Source organism: Canis lupus, chromosome 12, assembly GCF_048164855.1.
Source record: "Canis lupus baileyi chromosome 12, mCanLup2.hap1, whole genome shotgun sequence".
Taxonomy (NCBI): domain Eukaryota; kingdom Metazoa; phylum Chordata; class Mammalia; order Carnivora; family Canidae; genus Canis; species Canis lupus.
Genome location: NC_132849.1, coordinates 50,424,443 through 50,444,147, shown reverse-complemented (window position 1 = coordinate 50,444,147; position 19,705 = coordinate 50,424,443). Strand labels below are relative to the sequence as shown.

The window sequence follows — 19,705 nt, the reverse complement described above, 5'->3', positions numbered from 1 at the left end:
GTGTGTGAGCCAACCCTAGAATTGGCCTTTGGTCCTGCTAGATGCCGCTCCTGAACCACAGACATATGGTCTCCTTGAGCCTTCAGAGTGACACCAGCATACTTTGCATGCATCAGCACACTCAGAGGGGATTAGCTAACATCTGGGGAGCACGGCCTGCTGTATTCTGCTGCTTTGTGGAACAAAGGAGCACAGGAAGGCTCTTGGAGTGCCTGAGCACAAGCCCAACACAGTGCCAGCGGGGCAAGGGCTTCCCAGAAGTCAGCAGCCCCATCACTAGGCTTCAGATGACCACAGCAGACAGACAGACCAACAGCAGAGCTGAAAGGCTAGGGCATCAAGAACTCGGGGTCTAGGGAATAGTAATATCAATTAGGCCCAAAAGATTCCCCTGGTTCAGTTAGTTTTAGAAATGCTGCATTAAACAAAGTTGAATTTGCTCTTTCACAGGGGTGCCTTTGACTCACTGTGAGTGCTGTGAATCTTCAAGACGAACGCAAAGTAGATTTTTTTTCCCAGACACTAATCACAGAACACTTGCCATCTGCGGGAGGCAGCCAGGGCTGCAATGACCAAATACCACAGGCTGGTGACCCAAAAAACAGCAGCTGACTTCTCACAGCCTTAAAGCCTGGGAATCTAAGATCAAGGTGCCAGTTGATATGCTTTCTGGTGAGCATTCTGTTCCTGGCTTGCATACTGCTGCCTCCCATGGCAGGAGGAAAGAGAGCAAGCAAGTGTCCTAGTATCTCTTCTTCCAAGGGTACAAATCCCATCGTGATACATTCCTCCCTTCATGACCTCATCTAACCCTAATTACCTCCAAAAGGACCATCTCCAAATACCATCACATGGGAGTTTAGAGCTTCAATACATGAACGGAGTGAGGGGGGATAGTCAATTCAGTTCCTCTCACTACTCCGCCATAGGTAGGAAGGCTTCAAAGCAGAATGGGAAATACTAGCAAAGATGGGCATGGCAAAGATCCCTCTTCAGAAAGACAGTCCAGGAAGGCCTGCAGCAGGAATTCTAAGGGCTTTCTTGTTCAGGGCAATCAGGTAATTAAAGCATGTAGGTGTTTGCAGCAAACATGCCAAATGTGCCAAGAAGTTCACCGTAATAATGACCACCACCATTTCTGAATACTCAGTATGAGCTAGAGGCACATTAAGAGTTAGGCTTTATATACATCATCTCATTTAATGCTCTGAACTACTGTTTAAGGAAGTTACTATGGTCGTCCCCATTTTCAGATGATGAGACCAGGGATTTAAAAAGTCAGTTAGCTGCTGTAAGTCTTACAGCTAGTAAGTGGCAAAGCTACCCGAGATCTCTCTGACTTCAGGCACCTGCTAAAATGCTATAAAAATTCCTCATTCCTGAGCACGTGGGAAACATGCCCAAGACCTACGCTTAGCCTTCTATGGCACCTTTCAGGTATGGAATCATTCCTGGTGGCTCTGGAGAAGACACAAACAAAACAAAGCCCAGCTTGATTCGCAGGGTCCATCAATCTTTAGTTTTAAGTTTTAGGTTTATCACCTCTCTTGTCACCATATTTAGTGACATATGTCATACACTGGTTTATTCAAACTCACAATACAGAGAATTTAAAAACTAGGCAATTCTCAACGGTAGACATGGAGCTTGTGTTGATTTGCTGACACTAATCTCCACCTCTCTACCCCTGTAATTAGCTATTCAGTTGGTAGAATGAATTACTTCTAGGTTTTCCACCCATCCTACCTGTCAAGACAATATGTTTATATTTACAAATTTCAAAGAGGAACTATAACTTGTCACTCTCAATCAATAAACATGGCTTTTGTTTGTTTTTTACAAAGGAACTGCTAAAAAGTTTTCCTCTGTGTAAATCCAAGGACTTGCCTCAAGCAAAGATGTAACCATACTTGGTCAAGAATGAATCTGTGGATTCCCTGGGAAGGTTTTTCTCCAAGTGTAAGAATGGCCTGTCCATATGCCACCCTCATTCCCAGTGTAAGGAGAAAAAGTGGAAAAAAAAAAAAAGAAGTCAGGATTTTTCAGATGCAGAGAGTATGGCTACAAATAGATCTGGCCTGAGAGCAGGACTAGTGTCCTGCCCCAGCTCTGCTCCTAACGAGCTGGATGACTGCCACTGTGCACATAGCACTCCCTGCCTCCTCACCCGTAAAATGAGGGACAACACCACCCACATCTCAAACCTACAGTTAGTGATCCCATGGGTGATGAGTGTCATGGTGACATTTGTATACCAGCCCTAGTTCTAATTCCTGGAAAATGCCCAATCTGCTTATATCATTCACTCCAGGGGAGCTCTACAGTTTTGATCAGAAGAATCTCAGAATAAGAAGCTTTCACCCACACCATCCAGACAGATGGAAATGCATTCTATCAAGTCCTTTTAAAAGTGTACACAACACTGCACACAAGCCAGCGCCAGTGTCTAAACAGCTTTCTTGATCTAGAAGTTCTTTATCTCTGGCCTAAACTGCTTCTACTGAAATAAAAGATTAAGACCAGATTGCCTTTATATTCTGGGTCATAAACTTATTTCTATCTGGCAATAGTAATTAAATTGCTTTCCAATCTGCTTTTTTCTTATTTTATTATTAATTTTAAAATTATTAATCATCCTAAACACATGCAAAGGTGTTGAAGTTAATACAACAGCAACCTGCATGCCCACTGCCTAGATGTAATGCCTGCTCCCATATGGCCATTTTTGCTAAAGCAGAGAGAGCAGTTGTTCTTAAAAGATATAAAGCACTGCAGATATGGTCACTGACCTGCCTACACTCAATCCACTGCCTTTTGTTCTCTGTAGACATAACAACACTAGGATTTGGTGCACTCTGCCTCTCATGCAGTGTCTATATGTTTACTACATATGTGTACACACATAGTAATATAAAACACTCTTCATGAACTTTTAAATATATATCAGTGGTATCATATTGAGTTCATCAATTTGAAAATTGCTTTCTTTTCCTCAACCCAGCTTTTTAGATAATGGATAATAACACTGACTCCAAGTTTTTTTGCTTGGGATCAACATATGGACAATGCTACTATGAAGCCTCTTGCTAAGGTTTCCTTGCACACATACAGAAAACTCTCTAGGGCCTACATATCTAGAAGCATTTGCCCTAACATCCAGTTTTACCAGCAGTAAATTTTTATATCTTTACTGGACATTTATGTTTTCCTTTTTGTCAAATAAAAATCTTTGGCTGCTTTGCGTCTTAGGCTACTTTTCTTTCCTTTACTGATTTGTAGGGATTTTTATGTTTCAGATACTGATCCTTTATCAATGTATGTGCTGAAAATATCTTCTACCATGTGGTTTGTCTTTTCACTTTGGCAATGGTTGATTTTGTCATGCAGAAGTTTATCATCTTAATGGAGGCAAATGCATCCATCATTTGCTTTATGGTTTGGTTTTTCTGTGCCTTCTTCAAGTAGTGCTTCCGTTTCCTGGGGTCCTAAGTATATCCTCCTGGTCAACCTCACATAGACTACGTGGTCTCAGTGTCTACCATCTTTCCTCCTCAGTGCTTTTAAAAGTATCATAAAGATGATTTGTTGCTCTTTTGAAAGAAATAAATGGTTATTACAGAAGATCTAGGAAAAGCAGACAGAAAATAAATCAGTACATCATTAGGTTACTTTTAAAAATAACTCTTATTATCCTTTGGTAAAAAATTAGAGAAGAAAGCAAACGATGAGAAACTCCAAACTCTGGGAAACAAAGGGTTGCAGAAGGGGAGGTGGGTCAGGGTGATGGGGTGACTGGGTGACAGCATTAAAGAGGGAACACAATGAGATGAGCACTGAGTGTTATACTATATGTTGACAAATTAAATCTAAATAAAAATCAACTCTTAACTATCTTCGAACAGAATCACCCACCAGGGCGGCCCTACTTATAGCCCCTTTCTACATCACTGAACGTAATACGATATATGATGGACACGGCTGAGCTTTGGAGAAAGACAGATCTGGATCTGAATCCTATCTCTACCACCTTCTAGCTGATTTATCTTGCATATGACATTTACTTCCTCTGAACTTCAGTCTCCTAGTCTGTAAGATAAGAACAGTAACTCCCGCATTGGGTTGTTATTGTCCCAGTGTATACCAAATTTCATATGTCAGGTCTATAACTGGCAAAATCTTTCCTTAAAGAATCCTGTGAGCCCTGGTCTACTATCTACCAGGGTTTAAGGTCCCTGGAGAAAAGTAAGAACAGAGCCATGGACATTCATATTGGTTAGACCCGAGTTACAGACAGGATTTCAGGAAAGACAAATTCTGTGCAGTCAGTAAAACTCAAATGGCTGAGCCACCCAGACACCCCACCTGGAGGGCTTCTTAAAACACAGATGCTGAGCCCCACTCCAGAGTTCTTGAGTTAGTAGGTCTAGAGGGGGGCCCAAGAGTTTGCATTTCTCACAAGGTCTTGGGTGGTACTGATAGGGCTGTTCCAATAGTCTCTAGACCCCTCCATTTATACAAGCACACTATAGAAACAGTGCCTAAAATGGCATGGAAACTAGATGGAGAACAAAAGCCACCAGCTGACCTCATCTTCAGTACCCCCCTCACCCCCCCCCAAAGGAGTTAATTAGCAAAAGGGAAAACAATTGACTTTTTTGGTATTATATAATCCCATTGTATTTTTGCCAGGTATCAGATTTCACGACTTACTGCCATGTGCCATGTCATGAAAGAACTTATTGTTACATACACAAAACAAGTTCACAACACTGCAAGAAGTATAATTCCACATTCTTTGTCTCATTGCAGTTGAAATCTTCAGGTTAATAGGCAATTACATTCACAAAACATGTCGTGCTTAGAACGAACGTGGCTCATGTTAAGATGGCCCTCGCCTGAAGAAAGACTATTTTTAGGAAGCTTGGCAAAGAAAATTAAAGTTTTCAGCCCAAGCATGCACTGCCAAATAACTAACTCCACCAAATTCTTTATTACCAAAAGAAAAAAAAAAGGCAACAAAATAATGAAATCTTTCTTTTGACCATTTTGGGGAATTCTCTTTCCACATCTAACTCCCCTTCAGCTTTCAGAACTTCCTTCACAGAATTGTTTGTATGTCTTCCCTGCAGGACAGTAGTATTTGAAAATCAAGCTGGAAGTCATGTGATTAGAATTTCTTGTCTTTCTATGTCTTGGAGGAATCATGGAACCTTTCTGCTTAAAGTGAGAAGGTGATTAGAGTAGGACCGGTTTCACTTTCAAGGACCCAGAGCTGTGGACTTCAGATGAAGAAGAACTCCATACCATTCTCTGAAACAGTAAAAATCCTTTAAAACATAAAAACTGAATCCCAATATGTACTTTTTACAGTTATAGAAATCCAAATTATTTCTTTTTCTATTAAAGACTGAGCTTTCAATAACATATCTGTGAGTTGGGCCAGGATTCTTCCCCTTGAAGACAATGGAGCAAGTGTCTGAAGATATAGGCTCTGGACTTGGCTGTCACTGAGACTGCTCTGAACAGCAGTTCCTTAGAGGTGAGATGAGCATCTTTTTTTTTTTTTTTTATGTGAATTCCTGCCTCCTGACTGGTCTCCTTATCTGTAGTTTCTCACTTCTAATCCATGCTCAACACGAGTGGGACTCAAAGGGGCCCCAGACCAGTAGCATCAGTACCACCCAAGACCTTGTGAGAAATGCCTACTCTTGGGCCCCCATCTAGACCTACTAATTCATGAACTCTGGGGTGGGGCTCAGCATCTGTGTTTTAAGAAGGCACCCCACCTGAAGGTGGCTCAGTCAGTTGAGCATCAAGCTCTTGATCTCAGGGTAATGAATTCAAGCCCCACACTGGGCTCCATGCTGGATGTGGAGCCTACTTTAAAAAGAAGAAAAGAAAGAAGAAAGAAGAAAGAAGAAAGAAAGAAGAAAGAAGAAGAAGAAGACGGCTTCCAGTTGATGCTTATGCATATTAACACAGGAGAGCCGCCAGCCCACACTGAATCTTTGCAGGGCAGGTCATAGCTCCTTAGCATAGCTCAGAAAAACTGTCATGACCAGCCTCCTTCAGCCCCCAGACTCACCCTCTGATTCCCTCCATCCTGCCACTCCACTCCTGAAGTGGACCTACTACAGAGCAATGCTGACTTACTGAGGTGCCACCTCCTCCACTAAGCTTTTTCTTCCTCTATTCACAGCCAATTCATCACACTTTGTCTTCTGGTTTTTGCACATGTCCCATGTTTAAGAGCACCCTGTGAAAGGGTTGGAGACACTGGTCTACCCCACTAGCCTGTGAGGTCTTTGGAGACATACAGTCACTCATGCTTGCTCTCATCAACTATTACTGAGCACCAGGTATCCAGGTGGGCACTCAGGATATAATGGTTAATGGTGCAGATGGAACTTCCATCTTCTGATTCTTTTTTTAAAAATTTAAATTCAACATATAGTACATCCTTAGTTTCAGATGTAATGTTCAATAATTTATCATTTGCATATAACACCTAGTGCTCATCACATCATGTGCCCTCTGATCTCTAAATCTTCATCACCTAGCACCTTTATTATCTTAATTATACCACAATTATCTTAATGTTGAGATAATTTCTTTTAAAAAAAATGAGCATGGGGAGATTTGTGTTAGTCTCTTTCTCCCCTTGATATCCCTTTTTTCCTTTAATTTTTTATTTGAGTATCATTGACACACAATGTCATATTCATTTCAGGTATACAACAAGTTTGAACATTATGCTATGCTCACCACAAGTATAGCTACCAACTGACCGGGAACCTTCACCTGTTGGGTCTATCTGCCTACCCTCCTCCCCTCAGGCAACCATCAGTTTGTTCTCTGCGTTTATAGGTCTGATTCTCCTTTTTTGTTGTTGCTGTTTATTCACTTGTTTTTGTTTTCTTTTTTAGATTCTACATATGGGTGAAATCACACAGTCTTTGTCTTTCTCCATGTGACCTATTTCACTTGGCATACTACCCTCTAGGTCTATCCATGTTGTCCATGAATTGTATTAATGTTGTCAGTGGAATGTATCAATGTGAATTTTCCACCTGTGATATTGTACTATAGTTCTACATGATGTTTCCTGCAGGAAAAACTAGGTGAGAGGCATATGGGTTCTTTCTGTGTTAGTCCCACAACTGCATATGAATCTATAATTATCTCAAAATAGGGGCACCTGGATGGCTTAGTCAGTTGAGCATCTGACTTGTGATTTGGGCTAAGGTCATGATCTCAGGGTCATGAGATCAAGCCCCATGTCAGGCTCTGCACTAAGCATGGAGCCTGCCTAAGACTCTCTCTCTCTCTCACCCTCTGCCCCTCCCTACCCTCTCCCTCAAAATAAAAAAAAATAATAATAATTATATAAAAATAAAAACTTATTTAAAAAAGCTCTTGGGTCTTTCAAGAGAAGTTAATCTGTCATGCAGGCACTATATAGGACTTTGAATTCCACTAATACACTCAGAAATGCTATTGTGAACATCTATATGAGATGGACATAGGGACGTGAACTAAACTTTTTGTGGTAATCATTTCACAATATAGGTAAGCCAAGTCGCTATGCTGTATATCTTGCAGTATACCTGAAGTGCATACACCACTTCTAGCTCAATAAAACTGAAAGAGGGAAAAATGAGAACAAGAAAACTGGCACTTAGTAAGTATTAACTCCAATCTCTCCAAAACCCTTAGGTTGTCTTTCAAAATTCTCCATGGTCTGACCTGGCTTATTTATCCATAATTAAACTCCACTTCTCTCCAATATGGTCTATCTGGTCATCACTGGCTTATCCCATCTCTGCCCGGCCAAATTATATTCCTCTTTCAAAGACCAGAACAAGTCCAATGGCATCCGGCAAATCATTCCTGACAATCTTAGCCTCTGGTAATCATCAGTATTTGTTATATATGTCATTCCATCAGCTATCACCTTGTATTATGAGCCATTGTGCATGCATTTCAGTTTTGTATCCCCAACTAGATTTCAAATCTATCTCAAGGATGACTAGGCCTGATTCTCCTTCCTTCTCTGAAGGCAGGTAGAACAGAATGACTAAAAGCAGGAACTCTGGAGTCAGAAAACCTGTGTTCTAACCCTGATTCAAAAGAAACAATGCTGAGGTCCCGAAGTTCTCAACATTTAAACACAGTGGAATCATACAATGCGAGGTAAATCCCTCTTGCCTCAGTTTCTCCAAGGACACCCTTGCGTTACTATCCCTGCAATTGCCTGTATGGTTAAGAAATGATCCCATGAGATCCCTGAGCAAGTATCACAAAGAAAGTGGCTGCAGGGGTAAAACTAAACACACGGGTGTGATTCTTAAAGTATCCCTGATTTGTACAATTATTCTATGTGAAGCAGTGCATTCCCTGAAGCTGCAAAATAAATTTTGCTGTGAATGCAAGCAAATGCCCAGTCTTCAAACTTCAATCTATAAAAATGTTCCTATATCTTTATCCTAATAGAGGAAGCAAGCAATTAACTTTTAAATATTTATGCTGATTTTCATTAGGAAACCAGATGTTTGAAAACAGTCAATGACTTTTAGCTTTTCAAAGCATTTGGCTTGACTGATTTATCCGACTCAAGAAAGCAAAGATAAAAATCTTGCCAGTAATATTTTGAAGAGTGGCTAAAATCTGAGGAACACTCCTGAAAGAATGTGTGCATAGGGTGATGCAAGTAGTAGGTCTGCTGCTTATCTCTTCCATCTCCCCATGAGAGATGTCCTGGAAGCTGGTCCCAGGGAGCCAGCAGAGGTTGCTGAATTCTAGTTTCAGGTGCACAGTTGAGGACACAGGCGCCCAGTGAGAACTGCTGACACTTGTGTGGAGTTTCCCACCTCACATTCGTTTTCTTAGCTCCCAGAGATGCCAGTCTGAGGTCTTGAATGGACAGGAAGTAGGTACCTCTTTGGTGTGCCCCAGTTGAAAAGTCTGATAAGTAACGGCCAGAGCTGAGCGCAGCTTTCCACAGGAAGTCCGCTCTGCTTCAGTGCTAGAAATCAGTGTGACGTCTAGCATAGCCAAGTGTCCCTGCAGGACCCCACTGGGAAATCACTGGAGTTTTATGAGGTTAGCTGCAGTTTTTGTGTAAACAACATAACGTTTTATGATGGGAAACCTAGCCCTTTGCTTTTTATGTAAAAGCATCGATTAAGGCTTTTTTAATGTTTCAGATGTAAAGAAGTGTGAAAAACTAATGTTGTTTCAGAAATGGTCCAAGGAAAAAGATAATGCAGTAGCTACAAGTTTAATGACCTTTCTCATAAAATTATGTAGGGGATTTGTGATAAGTGTGGCAATAAAAATGGTTTTGTTGCTTCTAATTTTCCCAGCTGTGGATTAAATGCTTTCTAATGGATAATACTATTACTGTCTATATTCATTACTTATTCCAGCATGGATTGAATATATTTCCAAGATGAATATCAATAAATTCACATAGTAGATTCTTTAATTAAAATGCTTTCAATAGTAAAGTTTCTTTATTTTTGTTTGTTTGTTTTTTAATTGGAGAGGGGGTGTTGCCAACACTACCTTTTGTAAAAGACAATTTAAGTAACAACCAAATTCAAATTGTGGCTCTGTTTCATTAGTCAGTGGTCAAAACCCACAGAATGAGCACCAAGAGTGAATCCTAATGTAAACTAAGGACTTGTGTAATAATGATGTGTCAGTCAGGGTACGTTCATCAATTATAACATACACACCATTCTGGTAGGAGATGTTGATAGTGGGATATGGTGAGAGAGCCCAAGGGTTATATGGGAAATCTCTGTACTTTCTGCTCAGTTTTGACAGGAAAACTAAAATTTCTCCAAAAAACAAAGTCTATTTAAAAATTCTCCAGGTGTGTGTGTGTGTGTGTGTGTTAGTAATGGGGGTTAACTTCATTTACTGATATCTGTGATCTAAGCCTAAAAGTCCTTCTGTTTAATCCCTTCATGTCATGTTGGAAATCTCTCTAAAATGCATTGGTCCTGGTGCTGGGAGTGGTGGCTCTCACATTAGCTTGAGTAAGGACATTCATTTCTCTACAGTCCCCCACAAGACTAGAGGGAGATTGGTCTGTGAACTGCCCCCAAGGAATACCCTAGAAATAGCCTTCTGGACTAAATCTTTGGGACAAGAGTACCACGCTGCCGTTTGCCTTTTTCTTGTAAAGTTGAGGTGGGAGGGGAAAAGGAGAAACCCCATCAAGGACCTTTTCTAAGGATCGCATCTCCCATAATCAAGGCCAGACCCTACCCAAGGTTAATTCTCATGTGAACACAGGTGCCCATTATCAAATTAACCAGCTTTTGTCCTTAGGTCTTCCTAAGAGAACATACTACCCGGAAGGTCAGAGCAATTACTGAAATTTTCAGAACACTTCTTGTCTGAGGCCCCTAAGCATGTTAGGGCAGAATGTGATTGTCTGGTATACTTTGAGCAACACTGATCAGTGGGAAAAAATGATGTGCCATGGCAGAGGTGCCCAGCGGGAGAGGACATCACACAAAGAAAATGCCTACCTATTTCTTCTGAAGTGGGCAGAGAATATAGGGAGAATCCCTAGGATACCTCAGGATGGACCCTGCTGTGGCCACTTAGCTCCCCTTGCCCATAAACACACTGGCATGTACACTCTTTCCCTAAGGAGCATTCAGGGCCCAGTCCATGGTTAACAGAGACTCCCTGATTCATGCCTTTCCACGAAAATTTCAGATGTCAGAGCAACGCAGTGATGTCCCAGCACTGGCAATGCAGTAAGTCATGTGCTCATCCCTCACTCACTTTGCATCATGTTGGTGCTCTGAGTCAGTCTGGGGAGACGCACGCACTCCATCAGCTTATGATCTGTCTTTGCACAGTGTCCCCCTTGAGAGAAGCAGAAGCAAAACAGACACATGTCTCCAGGTGTTGGTTGCCTGCCTGGAAAGTCAGCCCTGGTTCTTCATCGGGGGGTGGTCCTCATGCTCTGGCGGAACACAGCTGCCTCCCATCTGCCCCCCACCGCCCCACCCTCAACCCCAGGGCTGACCTTCAGGGACCAGACTCATTAAAGGAGAGAGGTCACTTACCCCTGTTCTTGCCAAAGTTGGCTCATTATGGGCCGAAACTGCTGAATTACATGTGGTGTTTTACGAGACCATCAAGTGTCAAGGAGTGATGGAGTGAAGGGTGCCATGCAGATTCTGGCACAGGCCACAAAGAGGGGCCTTGGGAGTCTTGCTGGTGAGACCCCTCCTGCTGGACCTAGGGTATCACATTCACAGGCAAATGTGAGACCATGCATTTGCACTGGTGTCTCCTCGGATATTACCCCCGCTCCAAGAGAACAATTCAATTTCTATATCTTTTTTTTTCTTTCATTAAAGGAAAAAATCACTTCCCTAGAAAAATACAAACTGAATAACTTAAGTTGCATTTTTAAATGAAAGGGAAGATATTTTTCAAGTAAAAGACAGGGGTGGGGAGAGAGACAGAGACAGAGAGATTCCTTCCTACATCTCAAGCCAGGAGTAAGATCTGGGACTTCCAAAAAGGTATGACTCCTAGAAACTGATTAATTTTTAGATCTTAAAAAGCCATACAGTCTCTTTAAAGAGCAATGAGAGCCTGATTCAAGTTGTTAAATTTTATGTTGTGTGTAATGTTGTAATCGATGTCAAACCTTTCACATTTTCTTACCACTGACATTGGACAGTCTACTCCACTCAAGGGCTCAGTTACCGGAGTCGAGATTAAGTAACCTAACCAGGAAATAAGGGCAGAATGGAATTTTATTACATGGAATTGAGAAGTTCAAATGCAAAATAATTAAGTCTGAGCCAAATATAGCCATTCTCTCTCCCATCAGTTTATTTGGTGGATAATTGGCTGTATTAGGTATTTCACTGAGCTGCATATAAAACTTTATTGCCCTTGTAAAGTGCATGCTGTGAATTCTGATGCTTCTGTGTGTTTGGGGGGACATAACTGTTCCCTTTGCAGAACAGTGCTGCTTACCTCGATCCTGAAACCAAACTAGGCTTCCAGGACGCCTGCTGCTGAAGCCCCTGGTGCCAGGATGTGTGTGAGGAGCTCAGATCTAAGCCGGGGAGAGATAGCCATGTAGCAATTGGAAAAATAGCCCCCTGGAATTTGGAGCCCATGAAATGAAAGACCAAAACACCTGCCCTATTTGATATGGACTCTGTCAAGTTACTGCCAGGGATAACATTTTTGTGTCTGAATTAGTAATAAATAAGTCAGTACGGAGTGTCGCTCATCAGATCTCAGTGCTTGTGACAAATTAATTTTGTTTTAATATGTGGGGTCTTTTCCAAGGTGGTCTCAGCACCCCCCATCCTTCTCAGAAAGGCCATTTGTATACTGCTGAGGGCCTGCCTTCCTGTGCATCTGACACCATAAGAACAATATAGAACTGACCTAATTAGGATCCTTTTCTGGGAAAAACAATATGTGGCTACATACGGTTTCAGTTAGACTCCAGAAGCTTTCCTATTCTTGTCATTCCAACAATACGCTTGAATCCCCATGTCTGATTTGTTTTTCGAAGCAGACTCACAATGTATTCCCCCAGGTAACCCAGTGTGGCCTCCTCCTCTGCCTGCACCCTTCTTCGCCCTCTAGCTTTTCTTCAGTGTAGTTTATAAGACCTCTCACGCCCCGAATGACAGAGTCCTCAGATCCCCGAGCTCACAGGCACAGTAGACCTAAGTTACCTGGGGAAATCATTCCTTCATTTCACACATAGTCCCCAAACCTCTGTTCCATGGAAACTACTATCCTAGGTATTGGGGGCATGATGATAAATCAGGCAGGGTTCCTGACAACTTGCAGCGGGAAGCAGCCTTGCACTGGTTCTGTGCACCCTGGGAGTCTCAGAAACTCCCTAAAACGACATCCAAAATTGATACCAGTGTACTTTTGTGGGCAGAGGGTCTGAAGTTTTCACCAGATTCCTGACGGGTTCTGTGACCCTTGGGGGGAATAAAAGTTAGAAATTACTAGAGCTGGAAAAGAGGACAATTAAATCATGATAATATCATCCATAAAGAGCTTGTAAAAGAGAAGTGTGTACTTAACACAGTGCCAGGCTCCTGCACCAATACTGGCTGAATTTGTACCAAGTGCAATGGAGGCTGGGAGAAACAAGAACAATTATTTAGGCCAGGGTAAAGTGGGGAGGAGAACATTAATAAATGTTTCAAAAGGAGGGCACCCTTGGATGAGTTTTTGAGAGATGAGTGGGAATGTGCCAGGAGGAGAAGGTGTTCTTGGCAGAAGCATAGCCACACAGGAGAGCGTGAGGGCATGAGGAGTGTGGTGAATTTGGGGATGGGTGGACGTTCAGAGGTGCAAGGCACCAGATGAGACCCCACAGGAAGGGGGCCCAGATGACAGGGCTCAGCCCCCCAAAGGAGTGTACATGGCATGTAGGCAACAGAACTAAGGAAGTTGTTCAGAAGGGAACCAAGTTCTTCCTTGGGGGATAACAGGGAGTGGTCAAAGTATGGAGTCCTCACTTATGGGGTAAGAAATGTTGGAGAGGCCCACATTCTCCAGGTTTGCCTGGAAAATGCCATTTTCCCACTCAAATCCTGCAGTCCAAGCAGTCCCAGGTAGGCTGGGAGACTGGTCAGTCCAGCCCCAGGAGGCAGACAGGCAGGGGCAGTCCCGGGTCTGGAAACATACATTTCAACCTGTGGAGAAGAGGTTTGGAGGGGAGACTTGTCTGGGGCCCTGGGCTTGAGACTTGGACCTTTGAGAAAGATTTGTATAAAAATACTTCTCATGAGAACATCACGAGCCACTTCCCATGCATGTCATCAAGCCTGAAAAGCCCTTGAGAGCTGCCAGCAAGAGGAGTTGGTATGTCCCTCCCAACACAGTGTGGTTGGCAGTAGGGAGAGTGGTCATAGGCTGCTTCTGTGATGGCCCAGACACAAGGGTAGGCTGGGGGAAGGTGGGCAGTGCCCCGGGTGGTGCCAGCACACGGCTTGTGCTGCTCAAAGTCCACAGAGCCTCCAGGCCTATAGCCAGCCAAGTCCACCCCTAACACTGACAGGCTAGAATACAAAAGGAGGCTCACTTAACCATAGTATACATATTTAGCAGTTATGAGTCATGCCAACAGACTGCTGGATAACTAAATTCTCTCCTTCAGCCTTGACAAGTATTCCCCCAAAATAACCTGGATGGCCAGGTTCCAACTGGTTTCTCAGACTCCTCAAAGCTCTACTCCAGAACGTGGCAGTGTGAGTCAGGCCAACCCCCCGCCTCCAGCCCTTGGCTTGCTTACTATCTTCCTACCCCTGCTTAGTCTCCTCTGGTTAGGGCCCACCCATTCAAGCTCCACGTGCACCCCTACAAGCAACCACTCCTTGGTCCTCCCTGGAGCCTAAGGGCTGAATCTCAGCAATCAGGTGTCCCCCACAGAGAGGCCCACACAGGCCCCGGAGGTAAGCTCCAGGCCACTGTAGCAGGGAGTTCTGGTGGGGAAGCAGGACCCAGGTTTGGGATTCATAGTTTCTGAACATCTGGCTGATTCGTTGACAGGGAGGTGCACAGTCAGGCCAAGGGTGAGTGGAATCCTCTGAAATGCACTGCCCAGAACAGAGTAGCACTGGGTGGAGCTGCCCCAGTTTGGGCCACCCTGAGCTCCTCTGCCAGCAGGATCGGTAGGCCTGGCTTCAAGCTTTGGCTCTGTGCCTCAGTAGCTGTGTAGCCTTAGGTAAAATGTTTGCTCTCTCTGAGCCCATCTCATCTCTAAAGAGAGTATTTAACCAGCTACTTTGCATAGATCCCATGAGGCTTACATTGGTGGTTCAGTGATAGAATTCTCACCTGTCCATGAGGTTCAGAAAGGTGATCACTACATGTCCCAAGGGACCTCACCAATGGGATGAATGTCTGATACTGTCAGTCTAGTAGGATAGATTGAACATGGAGAACATACTCCCCCCTCCTTCTCACCTCCATCTGGGCCACAGTGGGATGGGGAGGGAGAAATCAATCTTTGCCTTGAGTCACAACCTGATTTTGTGGCTGCAAAGGTCCAAAGCAGACACACTACTGTGTCTTCTCTGCTCATCTACCAGCCACACGTCATCCTCCACCCCAATCTCATGCAGAGCTCCTCTCCACCACAGACTGGTCCCAGGAAGAGCCTAGGGGTAGTGAGATGGGGAGCCTGGGAAGTTGTCCTTTGGGAACCGACTAGCACATCCTTCAAACAGAAAGGGGCTCAACTCTAATTTGTTCATCTGCAAACCTCTCTAAGTCAGCAAGACTGACTGTCCTCTTTTAGACCTTAAATCTCACCTCTGCTGTAGGAAATGACATCTCCAGTCAACCTGGTGAGGGCAGGAGATGGGGGTTCCAGTCAGCCCCCACAGGCACCCAAGTGTTGAGAATGGTTTCCCCAACCATGTGTGGTCAGTCACTGTGTTCTCTGAGGGTATCCAGTGGAAGAGGAACCATTTGTCAAGGTCAGAGCCTCATCTAAGAATCTGGGCACCTATGAGAGGTTCACAGAGAGGGTAGGAGAAGTCAAGGTCTCCAGGAAGCTGGTGTGGGCATGGCATAGAGCCAAAGAACAGTTCTGGACTTTCTGGTGGCCTCCTGAGGACAACAGCAGCCAACAAAGCAGAGTAAGGATCTGATAACCTGCCAGAAAATCCCACCCAGGATAAGCATGGAGAGCAGGGAGTGGAAGAGAGAGTCTTCATTCCTCTGGTTGGATTCCGCTGTGGTCATAGAAAGCCATGGAATTAACTGACACGAAACTACACTTTGTCCCACTCTACTGCACCAGGATCAAGTGTCCATGAAGTACTTATACTCCCCACCATTAGAGTGTAGGCACAGGCCATTTTATACTGAACCCGCAGGGAGGGAGAAGTCTGTACCCCTTAGAACAAGCCTTCTCATTCCAACACTATGTTAGGGACCCAGGAATCCTTTGTTGCAAGGCTATTGTGTGCATTGTAAGATGTTCGACAGCATCTCTGACTAGATGCCCACGGTCTCCAGACACTGCCTAACATCCCCTGAGGGACAAAATCATCCCTGGATGAGAGCCATTGCCTCGGACAGAAATAGGTAGAGATGGGAAATGACACACAGAGGAAGTCTTGCTGCCTCCAAGTCCTCCTCTGACCTCGCCAAATTTGCTCAAGGACTCACACCCAGCAGACACTCACACCAATGAACTCTATGGCCAAGGGGAAGAAGATGAAGAGCCACAGAGGCCCATCCACTGACAATAACATGACCGACACTCACCATGGCCTCCCATGTTCCTGGCAGCGTGCTGAGCTCTCTGTATGGAGACTCCAAATTATCTGGGTAAAAACCCTCTGAGCTACAACATGATGTTGTCTCCATCCTAGGGGAGGAGAACCTACAGCTTACAACAGATGAACAACTTACATAAGGTCGAGCAGCTGGCTGGCACTGGAGAAGAGGCTGGAACTCAAGACCACAGAGCACAGAGCCTGCGCTCTTGAAGTCTTGACACACAACAGTTTTAATTGTAACGACAATCATCTCCTGGCTGTGGACTTTGGGGAGATGCTGAACGGAAAGGAAAGTGCCCTGATGTAGGTGGTTTCATCTGGTCTTTACCTGAACCTCTCTAAGATGAGGGCCCGGGGGGAGAGAAAGCCTGGCACTTCCTTGACCTTTGCCAACTGGAGTGAGGATAACCATCAGAATGCAGGTGGCACACAGGAGGCCTCCTCAGGAGCCACAGCTTTGTGGAAGAACCCAGCCTTTGGGCTATGGAATGGGGAAAGCAGGCTACTTAAAAGTTTTGCCAAGATCTGGTTGTGAGATCTGAGCTACCAGCTCCAAAAAGAGGAGTCGTCACCAGCCCTATGCCTGGCCTCCATTCCCTGGGTGCCTGGAGATTCAGCTCAAGGAAAACAAATACTGAGTGTGGGGGGAAGTTCTTTGCTGCCTTTGAAAACCCAAATGCCAGCAGCTCAGTACTGGATCCTAGGAAGGCTTCAATCACATTCCAGGACTTGCAAGCAGCTCAGAGATGGAATTTGGGGAGGAATGTTTGTTCCTTTCCCCTTGCTTAAAGGATCTGAAGAGTGATTAAAAACAAAAGACGGTGAAGTTTCAAAAGTACATCAACGGCATCCCTTTAAAAGCACACCCAAGCCCAAGATGAATGCTCAAGTGACAAGATACTGTACTGATTAATTATTAAGAACACATTTTGTGCGGTTTGACAGCTATGCCAGAGCAATCTGCTTCATAGTGATTAAACCTCAATAAATGTGGTTCTAATAATGAGCTGGTATTGAATTATCAGACAATGGCAGCCTTAGTAAATCTTAATTAGTTTTGTCTTTTGAGCCCTCCATTTAAATTCTGAGTAATACAAATGTGGGTCTGAGGAGTGAGGGAGGCATGGCCACCATCCCGGGGGTGCCGCCCTGGGACCCTGGCCCCCCAGCCCCCCAGACGCAGAGTTCGCCAGCATGCAGGATGGTTGGGGAGGAATCAAGAGTGGAATGGGTGGTGGTTGAGGGGGGTGGGGGGAGTACGGGCACAGCTTTTCTGGGAAGTTTGCTTTTCCAACAAACACAGCCAGCCCTCCTTCAAACACCTCTGAGGAAGGAAAGCCTCATTAGGCCCAACAGCTAGACTTTTCGGGTGAAAACAATTATTTCTGAAATGTGGAGCTCTAGGAGAGAAAAACAAAAACAAAAAACACAAAACCAGGAGACAGGGAGGGAGGAGGGCTAGGAGGGGAAGGGCTCCTATGAGCTCAAAGCTAGGAGAGCTAGAACAGGCAGATGGATGACCGGGTGACGGGCCAGCCACCAGGTCTGACTGGAGGCCTTTCAGGGTAAACAAACTGACCAGGGCATACAGCTTTGCTTCAAAAGACCTACAATTACTCGTTTTATTGCTCAGAGTTACAAGATGATGGTATCTCAAAAGAAGGTGACAGCAAGTTAACAGATCAGTCCCTGAGGGTGCCTGGCCCAGACGGAGAGACTCCCTTCTCCAAACAGAGATGCAGGCACAATTAGGCTCTTTCCCAATGAGACATTTCTCCGCTTTGGGAGCCCGGTGGAAGGCCAGTCAATGCACTCTCCACCTCCATGCAAGTTTTGTTACTAATTAACTCCTAATTTGGGAAGGGGGGGAAAGGGGTGTCTCTTTCAAGAATTTCTCCCTCCGGAGATGGCATCTCTGAGCAGCAGCATTTGGCAGTAAAACACAACAAATGTCAGAGCAGAGTGGCTGCAGGGCTCAGGGATTTACGACCGGGTTCCGGAATGCTGTTAAAGCCGTGGCCAGAAACTCTGATTCCATATTGGGACGGATTTGGGTAATTAGGCAAAATAAATGAGTCTTGTCCCAGGAGGCAAGAGGCCTGGGTCCCATCTCTATGTTAACTTGTGTGACCTTGGGCAAGTTGCTTCTCTTCTCTGGGCCTCATGTCACTGTCTAAAATGGGAGTGTGGGGTTTGGGACGCCTCAGGATATTTCTAGCTCCAAAAGTCTATGATTCTAAGATCCTAAAACTTGGAAGACATTTCCCCAATAGACACACGCACTCCAAAATCAATGGGACCTGGCTGAAAGTCTGGTGGTGAGGGACCATTGTCTGAGTGGATGCATTACAGGATACCAGACATGACTGTGACAGAGGGGTCAATCTCACAGCCTTTAGCCGTCGTCAAGGACCCATTCTTTTCACACTGCAAGCTTGGAACAAGGACAAGGATCTTCAGAGTGAATCCTCAGAGTGGCCTGGGCCTCCTCACTACTTTTCAACCAAGGCAAAGATCATTTTCAAAGGTCAGTCATCTGTTCTTTGGAGAAAAGTTCCGGGAATCTTTCTGTCTGGTCTTCTCTGCCCTGCATGGTGACACTCAGGTTCCAGTTTTGAGCAGTGTGTCTTGCTGGCTCTGGCAGATGCCCTAAGTCTGGCTACTCTGCTTCAGCCTAGCACAGAGTTGGACCAGCGGCATCCTGACACCCTGGCACCCTGGCACCGAGCAGCTTGTGTTTACGTAGTACTGATTTACAAGTGCGTTTGCACTGGGCATCTGCTCCAGAAGCTGCCACAGAACCAGAGAAAAAACTGTACCTCCGCTCGAATTCAAAAACGCTAAACTGACTCTGACAAGAAATGGCACTCTTTACACAGACAGACAATTCAGTTTTTTTCCACTGATACCCTTTTCTTCTTTCCCATAACAGTTCCTGTTAGCTAAGGAACTCACCTCACAAACACAACCAACCTTCCCTTCTCCCCTGCAGCACTTCACAACTGAGCTTTATTATTATTATTTATCATCATCATCATCATTATTATTGGCTATCTCGTTTCCCCACAGCAGTGAGAAGCACAACTGTCTTGATCAATGTCCTCTCCTCTTTCTCCAGCTCAGTTCCAGGTTCATAATGGGGCTTAAAGAATAATATTGGATGAATTATCAAGTTCCAGGAACCAGGCTATTGCGGCTACCTAAAGATGCTCGCAGAAGCTGCAGTGAGAATGGAATAATCAAGGAATGTGAGGAGGGCATGAAGTTGGGCTTCCCAGGGCTCTCTCGCCCCAGGCCTCTCTCCTGAGGACTCCCCTGGAAGTTGCCTTGCTGGTGGAGCAGTCAGCAGGAAGACGCCACCTACAGATGAGTGTGGAGAAAGCACT

At 44.6% G+C, this 19,705-nt stretch overlaps 1 protein-coding gene and 1 long non-coding RNA gene across 2 annotated transcripts in view; both read right to left on the bottom strand.

Moving 5' to 3' along the window:
* Nucleotides 1-19,705, bottom strand: part of OSR1 (odd-skipped related transcription factor 1) — a 365,031-nt gene that overhangs the window by 253,617 nt on the left and 91,709 nt on the right.
* LOC140600735 (uncharacterized) lies at nucleotides 4,982-11,264 on the bottom strand. Its single transcript, XR_012003899.1, has 3 exons — nucleotides 11,094-11,264; nucleotides 10,807-10,890; nucleotides 4,982-5,310 (listed from the first exon to the last, which is right to left on the bottom strand). It is a non-coding gene; the product is annotated as an uncharacterized lncRNA (long non-coding RNA).